Source organism: Apium graveolens, chromosome 7 (assembly GCF_009905375.1).
Source record: "Apium graveolens cultivar Ventura chromosome 7, ASM990537v1, whole genome shotgun sequence".
NCBI classification, from domain to species: Eukaryota; Viridiplantae; Streptophyta; class Magnoliopsida; order Apiales; family Apiaceae; genus Apium; species Apium graveolens.
In genome coordinates, this window is record NC_133653.1 from 157194022 (window position 1) to 157215033 (window position 21012).

Consider the following 21012-nt stretch of genomic DNA (forward strand, 5'->3'; position numbering starts at 1 on the left):
AACTTTCGTTTTTGTTTATCATTTGAGGGATCATACCCGGGATCTTATTACTTAGGTTCCCTTAACCTTTCTCAATACATTATATTCCTTTTATGATCCTCTATTAAAATCCTTGAATTTAAATCCTTTTTATCCTGTTACCTTATACTCAATTCTTTCGATATCTGGTGGATTTTCGGGAAAAATCAAAAGGTTCAAATTTGGATTCTGACGATCTTACATACACTTATATATCATATAGAGTACCAATAAAATCTCAGAATATCCATAAAAGAACCCCTACATAGTGTGGCATGAACATTTTTTGATTATGCAATATCAGCAAAAACACTATTCATAAGGGTTACAAAAAGTTCAAAATTTTGGGGTTATTACAGTCTCCCCTCCTTAAAAGGATTCCATCCCGGAATCAAATAGAAAACAAATGGAGGTACTTTTCTAGCATTGCGCTCTCTAGTTCCCAAGTTGATTCTTCCATATTATGATTCTGCCATAGCACTCTAACTAGCTTGATCACTTTGATCTGAAGCACCTGCTCCTTCTTATCCATAATTTTTACTGGTTTCTCCACGTAAGTCAGATCTGGTTGCATGTCCACATGCTCGTACTCCACTATATGTCTGGCATCCCGATGGTACTTCCTTAGCATTGACACATGGAACACATTATGAACTTGTTGTAGGTTCGGGGGTAAGGCTAGCTCGTAAGCCAACTTCTCAATCCGTCTTAGTATCTCAAAAGGTCCAATGTATCTTGGGCTTAGTTTTCCTTTCTTTCCAAATCTCATTAACCCCTTTCAAGGGGATACTTTTAGTGGTACTAAGTCCCCTACTCCATACTCCTTGTCCTTTCGGGCTAGGTCTGCATATTTCTTCTGTCTGTCTTGGGCTGCTACCAGCCGTCTGATGAGATCCACTATGTCTTTGGTCCTTTGGACCACTTCGGGTCCGAGCATCTTCCGCTCTCCTACTTCATCCCAGTATAAGGGAGATCGACACCTTCTTCCGTATAGGGCCTCATAAGGTGGCATTCCGATGCTAGCATGAAAGCTATTGTTATAAGAAAATTCAATCAACGACAAGTGATCATCCCAACTTCCTTTAAAGTCTATTGCACAGACTCTCAACATATCCTCTAGTGTCTGGATGGTCCTTTCACTCTGCCCATCCGTCTGGGGATGGTAAGCGGTACTCATGTTTAACTTGGTCCCAATACATTCTTGAAAGCTCCTCCAAAATCTGGAGTTGAACCTGAAGTCTCGGTCTGAGACAATGGACGCTGGGACTCCATGTCGCGTCACTATTTCCTTAAGGTAAATGTCCACCAGTCTATCGATTGTGTATCTCTCATTGATAGGAATGAAATGAGCTGACTTTGTCAGTCGGTCTATAATCACCCATATGGCATCATGGTTGGCTTTCGTCCTTGGTAAACCGACAACAAAATCCATGGCTATCTGTTCCCATTTCCATTCGGGAATCTCCAGGGGTCGTAAGAGTCCACTGGGTCTCTGGTGCTCTGCCTTTACTCTTTGGCAAGTCAAACATTTGCTTACCCATTGTGCTACATCCCTCTTCATGTTGGCCCACCAGTAATATTCCTTTAAATCCCTATACATCTTGGTGCTTCCCGGGTGGATGGAATATCTTGAACTATGGCTTTCATCCAAAATCTCATCTTTAAGCTCTTGAACATTCGGAACCCAAATCCGGTAGGAGTACCTCATTATCCCTTTATCATCTTTCTCAGTATGGATCTCTTCTCCAGTCATTGACTCTCTGCCTTCATTCATTATTTTCTCTTGGCACAATCTGATCTTTTCCAATAACTCTGGCTGTATTGAGATCTCAAACAGCTTTTCAGTTCCGGTTCCGGTTACCTTTACTTCTATTTCCATCCTCTCGAAATCCTTTATCAATTCTTCCGAAGTCATTACCATTCTGAGTCTTTCCTTTCTACTAAGGGCATCAGCCACCACATTGGCTTTCCCTGGATGATAGAGAATCTCACAATCATAGTCCTTGATTAGCTCTAACCATCTCCTCTGGCGCATGTTGAGCTCTTTCTGCGTAAATATGTACTTGAGGCTCTTATGGTCTGTGAAAATCTCGCACTTCTCTCCATACAAGTAGTGCCTCCAAATTTTTAGGGCAAAAACTATTGCTGCGAGCTCAAGGTCATGAGTAAGATATCTAATCTCGTATTCCTTCAGTTGTCTCGACGCATACGCAATCACTTTACCGTGCTGCATAAGCACACACCCTAATCCTTTGTGCGACGCGTCACTATATATCACAAAAACTCCTTTTCTGTCAGGCAATGCCAAAACCGGGGCCGTTACCAACCTTTTCTTTAATTCCTGAAAACTGTTCTCGCATTTCTCCGTCCACTCAAACTTCTCTGTCTTACGAGTAAGTCGTGTCAAAGGGGCTGCGATCTTCGCAAAGTCCTGTACAAATCTATGATAGTAGGCTGCCAATCCTATGATACTCCTTACCTCTGTGGGTATGGTTGGCCTTTCCCAATTTGAGACCGCCTCTATCTTGGAGGGGTCGACCAATACTCCTTCTTTATTGATCACATGTCCTAGAAATTGTACTTCATTCCGCCAGAATTCACACTTCGAGAATTTGGCATATAACTGTTCCTCTCTGAGTATTCCTAGAGCTATCCTCAAATGCTCTGCATGTTCTGCCTCAGTCCTTGAGTAGATTAAAATATCATCGATAAAAACTATCACACACTTGTCCAAGTACTTCTTAAATACTCTGTTCATTAAATCCATGAAAGCCGCTGGGGCGTTGGTTAATCCAAAGGACATTACCAAGAACTCATAGTGCACATATCTGGTACGGAACGCTGTCTTGGGAATATCTTCGGGTTTAATCTTTAGTTGGTGATATCCAGTTCTCAGGTCAATCTTGGAAAAATAAACAGCATCCTTTAGCTGGTCAAACAGATCGTCTATTCTAGGTAACGGGTACCTGTTCTTTATGGTTAGCTTGTTCAACTCTCGATAGTCGATGCACAGCCTCATGCTCCCATCCTTCTTCTTAACAAATAACATTGGTGCTCCCCACGGAGACACACTGGGTCTTATCATACCCTTATCGAAAAGTTCCTGCAATTGGGTAGCTAATTCCTTCATTTCTAATGGGGCTAACCGGTAAGGTGCTTTTGAAACTGGCGCCGTCCCTAGGGCCAAATCAATAGCAAATTCAATCACTCTATCGGGTGGTAATCCCGGAAGGTCTTGTGGGAATACGTCTTCAAATTCGTTGACTACCGGAATATCTTGTAAGTTGGGCACCTCCTTCTGCGTGTCCACCACATAGGCTAGGTAAGCCTCATTTCCTTTTCGTAACATCCTTCTGGCTTGAGCCATAGTCAAAAATTTCTGCGTCTGCCTCTTTCCTCTAAATATGACTTCTTTCTTTCCTGGGATATTTAACTTAACTTTCTTCCTCTTACAGTCTATCTGAGCATCATTGCTAGATAGCCAGTCCATTCCCAAAATTATATCAAACTCCCCTAATTTAAAAGGAATCAGATCAACACTAAAAGATTGTTCCCCTATGCCTAACTCACAGGCGGGGTGAATCTGGTTAACAGGAATAATTTCATGATTGGCTATTTCTACTTGTAAGGGTTCTATCAAGGGTTCAGCCTTAAGTCTTAATTTACGCGTAAGGTCTTTTGATATAAAAGATTTAGTTGCTCCCGAATCAAATAAAATGTTTGCACTGACTGAATTTAGAGAAAGGGTACCTGCTATCACATCTGAGTCTTTCACAGCATCCTGGACTGTCATGTTGAAAGTCCTCGCAGTAGGTGGCTTATTGGAGGCAGCCCTGCTGGCTCCTGAAGCTGCTGGTTTGTTCATTGGGCATTCCTTCTTCCAATGACCCGGGCGTCCACACTGATGACAAGTGGTGGTTGGAATGACGGCAGGGGCTGACGAAGGGCATTTGTGGGAATAGTGGCCCACTTGCCCACACTTAAAGCAGGTTACTGGCTTTCCCTTACATTCCCTAGAATGCATCCTTCCACAAGTATTACAGGCTGGCAATAGGGGTCGAGACTGGTTGGAATAGGACATTCTTGACTTCTGGCCGCTCTGGCTCACATTCACACTCATTGGCCGCTTAAACCCAGTGTTCTTTCCCTGTAGGGACACCGCTCCTCGATTAAATCTAGTTGGGAAGCTCCTTCCTGCGGAACCTCCACCCATGCTCATGCTTTTCTTCTTTATTCCCTTTTTCTCTCTTTCCTTCTGCATCTGTTCACTTTCGGCTTCTACGATTGTTGCCTTTTGCACCAGAGTGGCATAATCAGTAAGCTCAAGGATTGCCACCCTATTCTGAATCCACGGTTTCAGTCCCTGCTGAAACCTCCTAGCTTTCTTTTCCTCGGTGCTCACAAATTCCGGCACAAACCTTGATAACTCAGTAAATTTCGCTTCGTACTCTGCTACAGATAAGTTATTCTGCTTTAGCTCCAAGAACTTGAGCTCCATCTGGTTTTCCATAAACCTCGGGAAATATTTTCCCAGAAACAACTGACTGAATCTCTCCCAGGTTATAATAGCGTATGTGTCCATATTTTTCTTGGCGTCCCACCAGTAGTTAGCCTCTCCTTTCAGAAGGTAGGTAGCAAACACAGTCTTCTGTGCCTCATCGATACTCAGAATCTCAAAGGATTTCTCCATTTCCTTTAACCATGCTCGTGCTTCAACTGGGTCGGCTGATCCGTGGAACTCAGGGGGCTTAAGGGACTTAAAAGCCCTGAAAGAGTTTGCCACAACATTGCTATTTCCTTGAGGGGGTGGGTTGGGTTGACGTTCCAAGTTTTGCCTTAGTAGTTGCATGAACTGGCCCATGGGATCCATGCCTGGGTTTGGTATTGGTTGCTCAACCTCAGTTTCTCCTTCCTCAGCCTCTATCTCAAATCCCTCAACATCATATGTTTCCTCCTCCTCTTAATACAGCGAGTCATCCTGTTCAACATAATCCTCGTCTTCCTCTTCACTGTGTTCCTGGTTCCTATCGTCCTGGTTATGGCTTCCCTGGTCCTCAAACCCAGGGTTCGCCCTAGTTCCAATCTTTCTTGGCGGCATGATACTGATAATAAAAAACTTATTGGGAAAAATCAACGTTAGGTCACAATCATACTCAACATTGTGCCTTGCACAGCTCTATAATGGGGAGAATGTATCTCGCAATTCTATTATTTTATGACAGTTCTAATAAGAAGTGCAGTAATAATAATGATAAAAACAATGATCTCGTCACTAAGGAACTGAACTGAAAGGAAATAAATATATATATAATGCGAGAAATACATAGTTTGATCTGGTCAAAAGTACAACAGTGCTACAGCCATCTGTCCCAAAAGTGATACACAATAGTCTACCTGTCTAGTCAGAAAAAGGGATGCTATATACAAGTCAACTATCCCGGAAAATTGGCTCTTACTAAGGCCTCGACTAACTAGACAACTAGACTATCCCATCGTCAGTCCTGAATCACACACCGGAGCGGGTCAACTTCCATACCCTTTCCATCGCACTACGGAAGATATAGTCGGCTTGCCGCCTGGAGATCCTACCATGCCTGTCCCCCTGGAGCGATCTGAGTCTCGCTCGGGACGTGAGCTCTATCCCCGTCATCTCCCTCCTCAAGGATCGGGGTATAGCAGCCCTAGTCTCATAAGCTCGGGTACGCCTACCCGCCCTCTCCGCATCCAACTCCCTCCTGGCCTCATTCAGCCGGGCCTCAGCAACAGCCACTCGGGTCCTCAGTACATCCTGAACATAGCCGTGGGCTAACAAAGACTACCTATCGGCAGGGTCGAGAGGTGGTGAATCCGGAGCCGCTAGGGGTTCCTCCTCGGTCTGCCTAGGCTCGTAAGTATGGGTCTCTGAGCTGTCATCATATGGGCTCTAGGATAGTGGTGGAGGGGTAAGAGCTCTGACCACCGGGAGTGGAGGGGTAGGAGCTCAGCCACCGGGACCTCATCCGGGTCCTCCTCATCTGAAATAGCAACAACCTCTATCTCTGACTCCTCTGAGGGGTCCTCCTCATCCTCCTCCATCTCAGGCTCCTCCTGATCCTCGGCATCTAGCAGTGCCTCATCATGCTCACGCTCGAACATCTCAGGGTCATCTATCTCATGCGCCTACACATTAAATGAGCTAAGTTACTATCATGATACTTATAAGGGTTCCCGTAAGGGTTTTAACTGTCAGCGCTACTTTAAGTAGTCCGACCATGAACTTGGCAAGAGTTCTTATTATCTTTGTGAGTTTATTATTACATCGTCGCATCATCTCTGAGGTTTATAACGCTTAGCTCTGATACCATTTCTGTAACACCCCCAGATCCGGGGTCGGGAATTCGGGTCGTCACGGTCTTTCTTTCCACAATATCACTTCACTTAATTATAATAAATAACCTTATACTATGACCCCACACTAACACACATCACAACCCGTTATAGTCTCAGAGATGAAATTGAAATAAGTACAAGTCCTTGAATCCACAATTTAAAAGTTATTACAACCCAAAATGATTACTTGATAAATTTACAGTTAATTGCCATTATCTGCCACAAGTTATAATTATACAATATTTGGTTCCCAAAAGTAGAATGCCTAATCTACCAATAGATCTACCTCTGCAGCTATAGCAGCTACAACATCAACGGGAAGACGCGGGACGCTTCCCACGCGCTTGCGCTAGGTCTGCTTGAGTCTGGCCATCTTTCCTAACTGTTGTTGTGTGATGAAGAAATAAAGCAAGAGTGAGCATTACAGCTCGCAAGATAATATATAGTGTAAACAATAATGCAAGTATCTAAATGGATAACTTGCTAGAATCCTTTATCAAGTGTAAGGTAATTACTTACTGGATATAAGTTTAAAGGAAGATGAAGTTACCAATTACTTCATTATACTTATACCATTTTTAGAAATCTACTTGAACTATTACTGTTCAAAGTATAATAAGTTTCAAAAGGTCATACCATAGATGAGACCACAAGTTAAAACTTGAATAGATTGAATCTTTGAAATATTTTTAAAGGAAATGAAGTTACAAGATACTTCATTCAATGGAAACACCATTATAACTGTTTGACTTTGTCAAAGCTTCGGCAACCACCCATTCGTAGCCTTTCGATCGAAATGCTCTGGGTAGTGTTGCAGAATTGTCCAACTGGATGATGAACTCATTACGGGAGTTTTGTCGCGCCAGGAAGACTACTTACGATGATCAGTCGTAGTAGTGCAACCCCACCATTTTCTACATGTAGAGGAGAACCTGTCGGATTTACTTGTCAACCGAACACTGGACTCCTAAGGAATGTACCGTCTTGTGGAACTTCCAGGCCATTTGGGCCAATATAATAAGGCTGGGCCGGCGCCACTCGACCACTTACGCCACTCCTAGTTCAGATGAAATCCATGACTCTGAAACGTAAAGCTCGTCCTCACCTTCCCCAAGTAGAAACTTGTTGATACGGCTCCACCAAGAAGTCGTATCTAGTTGGAAAGGAAAACTCACCGATATTTCCCAGGCGATGCCTGTTAATGGATTAACTTGTTCCAAAAATTTTACTTCCCGAGTATTGGGTAAGTAATCAAAACTCTTTTATCAAAATAGCAACCTGGTTGCGAATATAAAACACACCACAGAGCCAGATCCCTCAGGTTTTGAGCGAATATTTAAATCCCCTTTGAAAGGAAGATCTTAAATATATAAAAATGAGTTTTGGGATCCGCCCTAACCTTTAAAATCATTTTGAGGACTCGAAAACACTTTAAAGAGTGTTTGGAGTGATGCTGATTTAATAAAGTAAATCAGTCCCAATATATTAGAAAATATATGAATATTATTATTTAAATAATATTCCCATAAGGAATAATCTTTATGAAAATAATTGAAGTAGAAGTTGTAAAACTTATACTTGAAATGAATACTAAATAACCAAAGATATACTTATACGAAAGTAATATCTTTATTTGAATAATCAAAAGTAAGTTAGATTATCGACACATTATTCTTTAATAAAATTAAGAATAATAATTAGTAAATAATCAGAGTCATAAGTCCTCGAAGGAATATTCAAAATAATATTCCTTAATAAAATAAACGGAGTCATAAGCCCTCGAATGAATATTCCAAATAATATTGAATAATAATTAAACGGGGTCATAAGCCCTCGAATGAATATTCAAGATAATATTCAATAATAAAATAAAGTTATCGAATAAACCTTATTCGATTCATAGTTTTGAAAACTATTCATATATATATATAAATATATATATTATACTCGGGAGCCTCGACTCCCGGTTTTAGAAAAAGTTCACCTTTGGGTCCCCTATACTAAGGGTATATGCCAATTACCGCTTATCTCTAGCATAGGTATTATCAACTGAATCAAAAAATATATGTATCAAGAATACGAAACAGGCATGCATATATACCATATCACATGCTACAATATATCGCAAGAATTTGCTAAATAACCATTATGCATCTATCACAAGATAATGCATGTACATATATACATCACAACAACAGTATAGCGGGTAGAAAACTTGCCGGAGCGACTGGGGGTTATAAATGGCTTGGGACGAGTCTGGTAACCTATAAACAACATATAAGTTGGAATTAAACCAAAGTCACTTATAAATCTATACTTTAACCAATTTAGAGTCTAACGCTCACTTTGCGCTTAATGATTCTCTTAAGTCACTCGAGTACCCTCGGCTCCACCATTTTTAATAAATTAACCATTACGAGTTTTAAGGCGATTATTTCGCGAGTGTCTTACCAACTGCCTAATACACTTTACATAATTGTTTCATACTCCAATTAGTCCTTTTTGGTCTTTAACCTATGTTTCAAAGTAAGGCGAGGGGTAATGATTCGTTCGCGAAACGTCGTTACTTAAAACGGCCGTTTCTCCTAAACCGTACATCGGAATCAAACGAACTACATATCAAAACGAAGCTCGTAACATGAACTATCTAATCATGGAAATGATCAAAACCTAGCAGCGATTACCCAAATTTAAACCACTCCAAATCAACCCACAATCAATCCACAATCACAACCCAATCAAAATTCCATCCATAACTCACCATAACAGCCCCAACAACTCCATATTATAAATTTATACTATTATTAAACTTGAATTTAAACTACACTTAAGTTCATTAATCAACAATCCAAGAACTACCACTCCAAAAACTTCACAAAATCAACTAATCTCTACATTTACACCTAGCAAGCCTCTCATGAATTATAACAACAAAACTAAACCTAATTACTCAAATAAAGTTAGGGTTTGGAGGGGTTATACCTTCCTTGGAGAGTGGAGAATCAAGTGAATAGCTTGGAATCACCCTTAAAGTCCTTATCCAAGCTTAATCTAAACAAAACTTCAAGAACAAAAAATTTAGTTCTTGAAAAACACTATTCACCATCTTCTTCCATGATTTTTAGGAAGAGATTGTGAATGATTTAGGAGCTCAAACTTATTGGATATCCATAACCATGCATAAGGAGTCTTAGATAATTACCTTGCAATCTCACAAAGCTTGGAACTAGGTTTTTGATTTTTCTTTCTTTGGAAAAGAAGAAAAGCCGAGAGCTTGATGAAGAATGGGGAGAAAATTTTGTGTTTTTGGTGAAAATGAATTGTTGGCTTGGTTGCTTGACATTTTGATTTGTTTTGTTACCTTTTTACCATGGTAATTTTTGTGTGGTTCTAATTCAACCAACAACACACTTGCTTGGTCATGCTTATGTCACCATGTGATGTTACCCTCCTTCCTTTGTCCTCTTCTCATTGGTTTGATGACATCATCCCCACTAATCTCTTTGATTAGCTTTTAATTATTTGGCTAATGACCGCTGATCTGTTATATGGTTCGCTTAACTTTCGTTTTTGTTTATCATTTGAGGGATCATACCCGGGATCTTATATTCCTTTTATGATCCTCTATTAAAATCCTTGAATTTAAATCCTTTTTATCCTGTTACCTTATACTCAATTCTTTCGATATCTGGTGGATTTTCGGGAAAAATTAAAAGGTTCAAATTTGGATTCTGACGATCTTTACATACACTTATATATCATATAGAGTACCAATAAAATCTCAGAATATCCATAAAAGAACCCCTACATAGTGTGGCATGAACAGTTTTCTTATTCAGCAATATCAGCAAAAACACTATTCATAAGGGTTACAAAAAGTTCAAAATTTTGGGGTTATTACAAATGTACCTTCGGAGTTGGAGCTGGCAAGTTCTTGGGATTCATGATCAGCAATCGGGGAATTGAGGCTAATCCGAAGAAAATAAAAACAATCTAGGAGATGAGGGCTCCCAGGACCCGGAAAGATGAGCAGAAGCTAGTGGGATCACTAGCAGCACTTAGAAGATTCGTTACCAAATTAGCGGAGAGATGCTTACTATTCTTTGATCTACTCAAAGGAGCAAATAACAAGGAAGAAGTCAACTAGACTCCGGAGTTCCAGAAAGCATTTGAAGAAATCAAGTCCTACCTCTCCGAGCTAGCAGTCCTAACTAAGGCCCAACTAGGAGAGCCCCTCTACCTATACTTATCAGCGGGAGCACTAGTAGTCATGGCTGCTTTAATTCAGGAAGAAAATGGAAAATAACAACCAGTTTACTATGTAAGCCAAGTACTTAAAGATGCGGAGACCAGGTACCCAAGACAAGAAAAATTTACCTTTGCCTTGGTCACAACATCAAGAAAGCTCAGAGATTACTTCCAATGAAGAGAAATCAGAGTAGTCACAAACCAGCCCCAGAGGAAAATAATTCACAAGCCAGACGTCTCGGGAAGGCTAGTCAATTGGGCTATAGAGTTAAGCTAGTTCAATATGAGCTTCATTCCCATAACTTCCATTAAAGTTCAAGCACTTGCTGATTTCATAATTGAATGTAACTTCCAGGAAGAAGAACCAGAACCAATGAACATAGATCAGAACTCAGATCAAGCGGCAAACCCAGGAGCTTGGACCTTGAAAGTTAATGGTTCATCAACAAGTGAAAGGTCGGGAGAAGGACTCATCCTAACAAGTCCTAAGGGATTCATGATACAGACAGTTATATCCTTCAGCTTCCTAGCAACAAATAACCAGGCGGAATACAAGGCATTGATTGCAAGAATGAAGCTCTTCAGGATTCTAAAAGTCCAGGACTTGAAAATCTACAGTGACTCCCAGATAGTGGTCAAGCAAACAAACGGAGAATACATAGCAAAAGACCCTATTATGGAAAAGTATCAAGCACTGGTTCAAAGCTACCTAGCTTCAATCCCAAGGCATCAAGTCCTACTGATATGTCGAGAAGAAAATGAAGAAGCTGATACTCTATCCATGCTAGTCCGGAACTCATCGGATCTGGACTGCTCAGTTTACTTTGAAAAGCTCCAAAAAAATATCTATCGAATCCGAAGAAGTATTGGAGATCGAAAGCAACTAGAACTGGATGAATCCTTTCATCAACTACTTAGAAAAAGGAGAACTCCGAGAAGATAAAGGAAAAGCTCCAAGACTAAAAGCCAAAGTAGCAAAGTTCTTCCTTGAAGAAGGACTACTATACCGCAGGACCTTCTCATCTCCTATTCTAAAATATGTCGGACCAGAAGAGGCTAAGTATTGTTTAATGGAAGTCCATGAAGGAATCTGTGGAGACCATATGTCTGAAAAGGCCCTAGCTCACACGATCATAAGAGAAGGCTACTACAGGCCAACTATTCACCAAGATGCAATAGAGTTTGTGAAAAAATGCAAGGAAAGCCAACTCTTCTGCAATGTATCTCGATTAAGCTCAGTCCTACCTTCATCAGTCTTATCTCCAATTCTCTTTGCTGTCTGGGGTATTGACATCATGGGACCCTTTCCCCGGGCCAAAGGAGATCTCAGGTACTTGTTAGTCTCAATTGATTACATGACCAAATTGGTTGAAGTGAAGGCAATGAGGACCATAAACTAGCAGGACTGCATAAACTTTATGGACAATATTTTGATGAGGTTCGGGATTCCAAGAGTCCTAGTACTAGATAATGGGCCACAATTCATCGGATCAGAATTCGAGTCCTATCTCCAGAAGCGCGGGATCAAACACAAAAGGTCATCAGTAGCATATCCCCAAGGAAATTGGCAAGTGGAAGTCACCAAGAGAATCCTGCTCCGGGGTATTGAGAAAAGACTTAAAGAAAGCAAGAGCAAATGGCCAAAAGAACTGCCAAGTGTATTATGGTCATACAGGATAAGCCCCGAGAATAGCACCGGAGAGACTCCATTCAAACTAGCTTATGGATTAGAAGCAATGCTTCCTATTGAGGTGTGATCTCCTTCTCACAGAGCAATAAAATTTGATAAAGCAGCTAATGAAGAAGGACTAAGAAAAAAATATAGTGCTAATTGATGAAGTCCGGGACCAAGTAGTTGCAAAAATGGAGAGATATAAGGAGGAAAACAAAAGAGCATTTCAATAAGAAGTCCAGAGTAAAAAACTTCCAAGTTGGAGACCTGGTTCTTCGAGACACAGAAGCATCAGATCCTACAAACACTGGAAAGCTAATGCCCATGGGAAGGACCATATAAGGTCAAAGAAGTCCTGAGGCCAGGAACCTACAAACTAATACACATTGATGGCTCAGAAATCCCCAATACTTGGCATGGACTCAGACTAAGGAAGTTCTACCAATAGAAAGAAGCAATAAAGCAATCGAAATCTTGTTTCCTATATGGCAAGCAACCAATCTATATCTTGTTTGAATGAAGTTTCAGATTAATGAAAAGCATTTCTCTATATTACATTTTCCTAGATTTATCCAAAACAGCATCCACTAGTCCGGACCAAAGATAGATCTGGACTAGAGCAAACATATTTACATAGAATCAACTTTCTAAGTAAAACAACATCCACTAGTCGGGATCAATAATGGGTCTGGACTATAGCAAACATAATTACTTAGAATTAACTTACTAAGTAAAACAACATCCACTAGTCCGGACCAATAATGGGTCTGGACTAGAGCTAACATATCTACTTAGAATTAATTTTTTAAGTAAAATACCCTCACAAGTACGGACCAAAGATGGATCTGGACTAGAGCAAACATATTTACTTAGAATTAACTTTCTAAGTAAAACAATAACCACTACTCCAGACCAATAATGGGTCTGGACTATAGCAAACATAATTACTTAGAATTAACTTTCTAAGTAAAACATCATCCACTAGTCCGGAACAATAATGGGTCTGGACTAGAGCAAACATATCTACTTAGAATTAACTTTCTAAGTAAAATATCATCACTAGTTTGGACCAAAGATGGGCCTGGAATAGAGCAACCATATTCACTCAGAATTAATTTTCAACGTAAATCAGAATCCACTAGTCCGAACCAATAATAGGTCTGGACTAGAGCAAAAAAATTTACTTGGAATTAATTTTCTAAGTAAAACAGCATCCACTAGTCCGGACCAGAGATGGATCTAGACTAGAGAAAACACATTTACTTAGAATCAACTTTCTAAGTAAAACAACATCCACTAGTCCGGACCAATAATGGGTCTCGACTAGAGCAAACAAAATTACTTAGAATTAATTTCCTAAGTAAAACAGAATCCACCAATCCGGACCGAAGATGGATCTGGACTAGAACAACCATATTTACTCAGAATTAATTTTCTAAGTAAAACATAATCCATCAATCCGGACCAACTATGGGCCTGGACTAAAGCATTCATTTTTTCTTATAGTTATTTTTCTAAAGCAAAAATAAACTATCAAGGATAACTTAAAAGCAAGAAAAAGCAAATATAACAAAGTTAACCAGACCAAACGGACCCGGACCACAAAAAGGTTTACAGTTACAAATTAAGCAACAGTCTAAAAACCAGCACAAGTTCAAGTTTCAAATATAAATCTAAGCATCCGGAGCATTCGGAGGGAGGAAACTAGGACAAGGACCGTCGAAGGGCTCCGGCTCCCCAAGACCAGCCTCAATGTTCTGCTTTGCCTTGATGAACTATCCACAAAAGCTATCAAAATCGGCCTCATGATCCGTCTTTCTATGCCTCTCTGCAATAATCCAACAACGACCTATCTCCGGAGCGCCAACATTTGCAAGAGACCGGTCGTATTCATCAAATTTCTTGTAAGCTTCAATAACCTCCGACTCCGACCTAACAACATATATCTGCTTCCGGAGCTCATCCAGTTCCGACTTTAGGTCCGTCTTTATATGCCTCTCGGTAATAATCCAACAACGACCTATCTCCGGAGCGCCAACATTTGCAAGAGACCGGTCGTATTGATCAAATTTCTTGTAAGCTTCAATAACCTCCGACTCCGGCCTAATGGCAAATATCTGCTTTCGGAGCTCAGCCAGTTTCGATTTCAGGTCTGCAGCTTCCTTCTCAGCATTCTCATCCCGGACCGTCACATCATTCAGATGGTTGTTCAGTCCGGACAAAGAAGTATCCTTAACAGAAATCTGGTCCTTAAGCTCTGCAAGTTCTGCATTCTTGTTAGCAATCATGGCTCGGGCATGCTTCAAGTCATTATATGACATAGCAGCAGCTCCGGCCATGTAACCACCAAGCTACAAAGAGGAAATTACAAAACTCAGAAAATATTCTAAGGAAAAGTAGAAAAAACAGAAGAAGCACAAAGACACAGTATACCTGACCCTAAAGACGAGTACACTCTTTTATGGTGGCATCGAATCTGGAGGCATTCATATCCCTCCACTCGGCTTGTGAAGGAATCTCGTCCATAAAGTGAGCGAGCCTTTCATCCAACCCCGGAATACTCATTATCGGACTCTCTACTTCTAAACCTTTACTCTTGTCCAGTCTAGACTCAGCACCAACATTAGCCTTTTCAGACCGGGGAGGTTTCGATCCAGAACTCCGGAACTTCTTCCTCCTCCGGGCAACATCCACTTCAGGAACATCTCCGAGAGGCTCAATTTCTTCAAGGTTCCAAAATTCATCACCAGCCTCCACTTCAACATCCTTCTCCAGACCCCTTTCCTGCTCAACAGACTCTGGCCTTGAGACGGCATTGCTCTGAGAGCCTTCCTCTGGAGGAGGGTTCGATCCGGACCCAACAACTGAAGCCTTCTTCTTCGGCTTGAAGAAACTTCCTGTTAGTCACTAAACACGCGCTAAAATTCATGCAAGTATACGCGATCGCTAGGAATATATAATTATTTCTAGTTCATACCCTTAGAGACTAGTTAGGTTAACTATGTGATTTGTGCACTTATGCAACAATGATATGGCTATTATTCAATGCTAAGACGAATAACAATTTGGGTTTTGATTATACTACGATTAACTATTGAGAATTATTTTAGAGAATATTAACTAAGAGATTAAAGAGAGTTGAATAATATATAACACAAACATGGGATTTTAACTTCAATAAATACTTCATTCAATAGCCTTTTCATACTTAACCTTAGCATGTAATGGTGATGACACTAATCAGATAACAAAGATGGGCCTTTTCATACTTAACCTTAGCATGATACTAGTTTGGACCAAAGATGGGCCTTTTCATAAACAAAGTACGTAATCCAGAGTATTAGGTTCAACAAAACAAGAAACGAGCATCCAAGATTACAACTTAGAACAAAGATTCACAAGAATAAACTAGATCTTCTTCGTCTTCGTTGAATTGTGCTATAGGTCTTCTTGTTGTCTTCTCCTTAAGCTCCGTTATGAAAAACATCTTTTTGTTGTCTTTAAATAGCAACCCAATTAATCCAAAAGCCTAGAAAAACAGTCTTCTAATTGAAACAGGAATCTGGAATCCCGACCTGGCGCGGCCGCACGCCTCACCAGTGCTGGCACGCTGACATTCTGTTTCTCTGGCGCGGGCGCGCGTTAACACAGCGCGGGCGCGCCGGTCTTCTGGAAAAACTAAAATTGCCTTCTTTTTTTGCTGCAATGAGTTGGTCTTCACGAGCCTTTATTCCTTGGATACCATCCTAACACCATATTAGCATCAAATCAATGCTAATTCACCTGAATTCCGGATTAATGCCTGAAATGCAAAAACACTGGAAAACACATTAAAACACCAACAACTTGAGTACAAATACATCAATTCAAAGCTTTATGGAGCGTTATAAAGTGTCATAAATACTACTCAATGTACCCCCAAACTTGAATCGATGCTTGTCCTCAAGCATAAACAGACTCAAAGAACAAGAAATAAAAATGCATGAATGCAAACTATATGGATGCTACGATCCCCATAGAATAACTAAACCAATCAACAAGCAACATCTCAACAAATGCAGTTATTCGCATAAAGATCAATCAAACCTCACAAACCAACCTACAAACCATAGACGTGCGTGTGTGCCAATGCTTACGGATATACCATCGCAACTAGATCAATAATCATGACTCACTAATCATCAAAGCAATAACAAGGTTATAGATAAAATAAAATCTAGACTCAAAATAACTTATAACACTTTAATTCTTATATTGGAGTTTTATATGGATTCACGCTTTTATTCATAACACATAAACAACACAAATATGCTTATTTGACCGTGCAATGAGTGGGGTCCACAAAAGACTTATACAATAGTACCCATATAGTGAGCGTTAGGTTAGCGGATCCCAGACTATACAAGACTTAGGTCACTAGGAACAAAGTCTCCAAAGAACTTAATAACTCGAGTACTAAAGAACCCACTCGTGATCAATTATACACAACACTTATTTTTTTCTTTTTTTCTTTTTTTCTTTTTCTTTTCATAAATTTCTGAACAAGTGCGTTTCGCTCCATCTCGCTCAACCCTAGACTACTCATATAAAATGAGCCGGCTACTAGCCATTTGACACCTAGCCACAACAACTAGCAATGAAATTCAATTTTCTCCAATTCGTAAATATCCATGTTAATTTATTATTAAGAGAATATCCTAAATTCTAAATAAAAACAAGCGATTAAACCTTGACAAATAAATAAACCATGACCATGATCTAGCCCTCAAGCAACATATAAGACTTAGTGAAATATAATTGTCTCTAGCATGCAAATCAATTCGATAGGACTTAATATCACTAAATACGACATCACTACACTAGCATTGATATCACAAGTTAATCGGAAAAATCATCTAAGGGATCATGTTATTATGCAAATGCATGAAACTATATGAACAATTATTATAAAAAACTACAAAAAAAAGAAAAAAGAACTACTACATGGAAAATGTGCAACTATATGCGTTAAAGTATCATGAATATGCAAACTATATATGACTCACACAAAACATATTCCTTCAATGCGATTCACACAAAACATATTCCTTCAACTACTACCCCTAAACTTAAAATTTTCACTGTCCTCAGTGAAGGTAATAGTAAGGAATCAGGCATAACTACTCGGAATTAGGATCCTCACCCCCAACGGGTGGAGTGTCAGGCGTGTCTGGAGGTGGATACATGGAGTCCTCACCAAATACTGGCCAATGGATGTGAACACCTATGGCTCTGAAAGAAGTCCCCAATGTCTGGGTGAGATCACGTGCAAGACGACTATGGATGTCATGCATAGCATCCATCCTTCTTGCTAAACGCCTATACTGTGCCATACTCATACCAACTCCTACATCTGCTCCTGTTTCCTCCTGCTCCTGCTGTGATGGACCAGCCTCTTCACCCAACTGAGATCTCCAAGTTGTTCTGCTCGACTGAGCTGCCCTAACAGCTGGCCTCCCACCAGGCAGATGGTCAAAAGAATACCCAAGCCCCTTCAAATCAAGATTGCATCCATCCCACTCTTGCATCATCAATAAAGTGGTGCTGTCAGTCGGAGCACTCAGAACCTGGAGCTGCTCGTGTGTTGGCCAATAAACACCAACTGCCACACACAACTTCGTCACAATGGACACATAGGGTATAGAACCTGTAGTACTCCCTCGCAAAAATCTCAGATGCCATTGGTGAATAACCATACCAAGGTCCACATAGTCCCCTTGCAAAATACCCCACAACAAGCGTGCACGCTCCAGAGTAACATCATGCACGTGAGAAGATGGCATGATGTTATCACAAATAAATGAATTCCATGCACGTGCAAACCTGTTCATGCACGAAGTAGGGAACATGGAATAATCATTCGTGCCCCTCTTAAACTTTCAGTCAGTCTCAGGCACACACAGAGTAGTAACTATCAAATCCAAATCAAACTCCTCCGGAGTCTTCTCATTCCAAATATCCTGACTGGGCTTCCTCGCAGGTGATCAATCACCCTCCTTATCGCCTCAGCACTGTACTCCACCGTCATCCCCTGAACCACAGTGAAACCATTCTTCTCCGCCTTCATATTAGCGCAAAACTCACGAACCATACTCATGGGCACAGCAGCGGGTGCCTCACAAAAAGCAACCCAACCCATCTCCAAGATCATCTCCAACAACTTACCATCTTTCCCTGATGGCAGAAAACCACGCTACTTAGCTATAGGATTCGAGAGAAGCCTCGTATACTCCGCTTCAGCCTCGGGTGTCAAAACCTAGGCCTCATACCACCCACACTCGAAGAATTAGTGGCGATGCTGCTTACTTGAGTTCGCTGTCTTTTGGGTGCCATTGGGATTGAATAAGGGAAAATAAAAGATAAGTGTTTGAGAGAGAACTGTGTTTGAGAATTTGAGAAGTGATGGAGAAGTTTGTGTATAAGTGTGTGTATATATAGGAGGTTGGCAGAGAATTAGATATGGAATAGAAGTGGGAATTGATTATGGGAATAGTGGGAATAACGGGTTTGATTTGGAGAGGGAAATTTGGGATGTGAAAGAGTAAAATTTGAGCATAAATTGATTTTTGGAATAAGTCCCTGATTTTCTCTTTTCCCAGCTGTAATTATTTTTTTTCGGATTCAGGGGGCAGCGCGGCCGCGCGCTACCTCAGTGCGGGCACGCCGTGCTTCTAACTTTTCAGCGTGGCCTCCCTGCCAGGCAGCGCGGGCACACTCTATTTCTGGAAAAGTGGCTCGGCCGCCCGCTTCCTCAGTGCGGGCGCGCCGTGCTACTGTAGTTGGCCCCAAAATATTTTATTTTTTGATTTTTTTTATGCTTTACTCCTTCCTTTCTTCTTCCTCTCTCTACTAATGTACAACAAATTGGGTTTCCTCCCAAGAAGCGCTTGCTTTATATCGTTAGCTTGACGTAGAAATGCGAGATCAAACGGACAATAAAATGGCACTAACCACTTCACGGTTTGTCGTGTCACAATAGTGATGCTTTAACCTTTGACCATTTACCTTGAATGTTTGGCCCGGATCATTTTCAAAAATTTCCACCACTCCATACGGAAACACAGTTTTGACAATAAACGACCTTGACCACCTTGACTTCAACTTCCCGAGAAAAAGACGGAGATGAGAGTTAAACAAAAGAACTTGTTGCCCTGGCACAAATGATTTGAGCACTAGACTCCTATCGTGCCACCTCTTGACTTTCTCCTTATACACTTTGTTATTTTCATATGCTTGAAGTCGAAACTCATCGAGTTCATTCAATTGAAGGATCTTCTTCTTTCCAGCTGCATTCAAATCAAGATTCAACTTCTTCAAAGCCCAGTACGCTTTATGCTCGAGCTCCACCGACAAATGACACCCCTTACCATAAACCAACTGAAACGGTGACATTCCCAATGGAGTCTTGTATGTTGTTCTATACGCCCAAACAGCTTCATCAAGCTTCAAAGACCAATCTTTCCTTGATGGACACACAACTTTATCTAAAGTGCACTTGATCTCTCTGGTAGATACCTTAGCCTGACCATTCATCTGAGGATAATAAGCCGTAGCAATGTGATGATTCACATTATACCTTTGCATCATAGCAGTGAAATTGCGATTGCAAAAATGCAACCCCTCATCACTGATTATGACTCTCGGAGTTCAAATCTTGTGAATATCTTCTTATGAAGAAAATTAAGCACCACCTTTGCATCGTTCATTGGAAACGCCTTGACTTCAACCCATTTTGAGACATAATCGACCTCCAACAAGATATACCGATTGTTACAAGATGAGACAAATGGCCTCATGAAGTCTATTCCCCAAACATCAAAGACTTTAACCTCGAGAAGCACATTAAGAGGCATCTCATCCCTCTTGGACATATTACCCACACGTTGACATCGATCACATTTCAAACAAATTGATGAGCATCTTTGAACAAATTCGGCCAAAAGAAACCTGCTAGAAGAATAAGAGCTGCTGTCTTTTCTCCACCATAATGTCCTCCATAAGTCGTTGAGTGGAAATCTCGCAAGATCCCCCCCCCGTTTCGCTATAAGGAATACATCTCCTGATGATTTGGTCAGCTCCTTGTCGAAAAAGAAATGGCTCATCTCACATATACCACTTCATTTCATGCAGAAACTTCTTCCTTTGAGCGTACGACAAGTCGGGAGGCATGATATTACTCACAAGGTAGTTCACAATATCTGCAAAACACGATTCTTCCTTTTGCACTCCAAACAGCGGCTCTTCGGGAAAAGACTCATTTATTAATATGTTATCCAGTGAAGTTGCACTGGATTCTTGAAACACTCATCAAATGAATCAGCAAACACAGAAAAATCATCAATAAACACCTCCACATTCTGACCAATCATGTCAGAGAAGATAGCCATCATGCATCTCTGAAATGTGGCCGGTGCTCCACATAAAACAAAAGAAACCCTTCTAAAGGAGAAAATACCAAATCGACAAGTGAAAGTAGTCTTCTCCTGCTCTTCCGGAGTAATGCAAATTTGGTTATATCTAGAATAGCCATTCAGAAGACAGTAGTACTCATGCCCGACCAATTTGTCAAACATCTGATCAATAAATGGCAGAGGTAAGTGATCTTTTCTCTTGGCCTTGTTCATCTTCCTGTAATCCATGCAAACTCTCCACCCTGTGACTGTTCG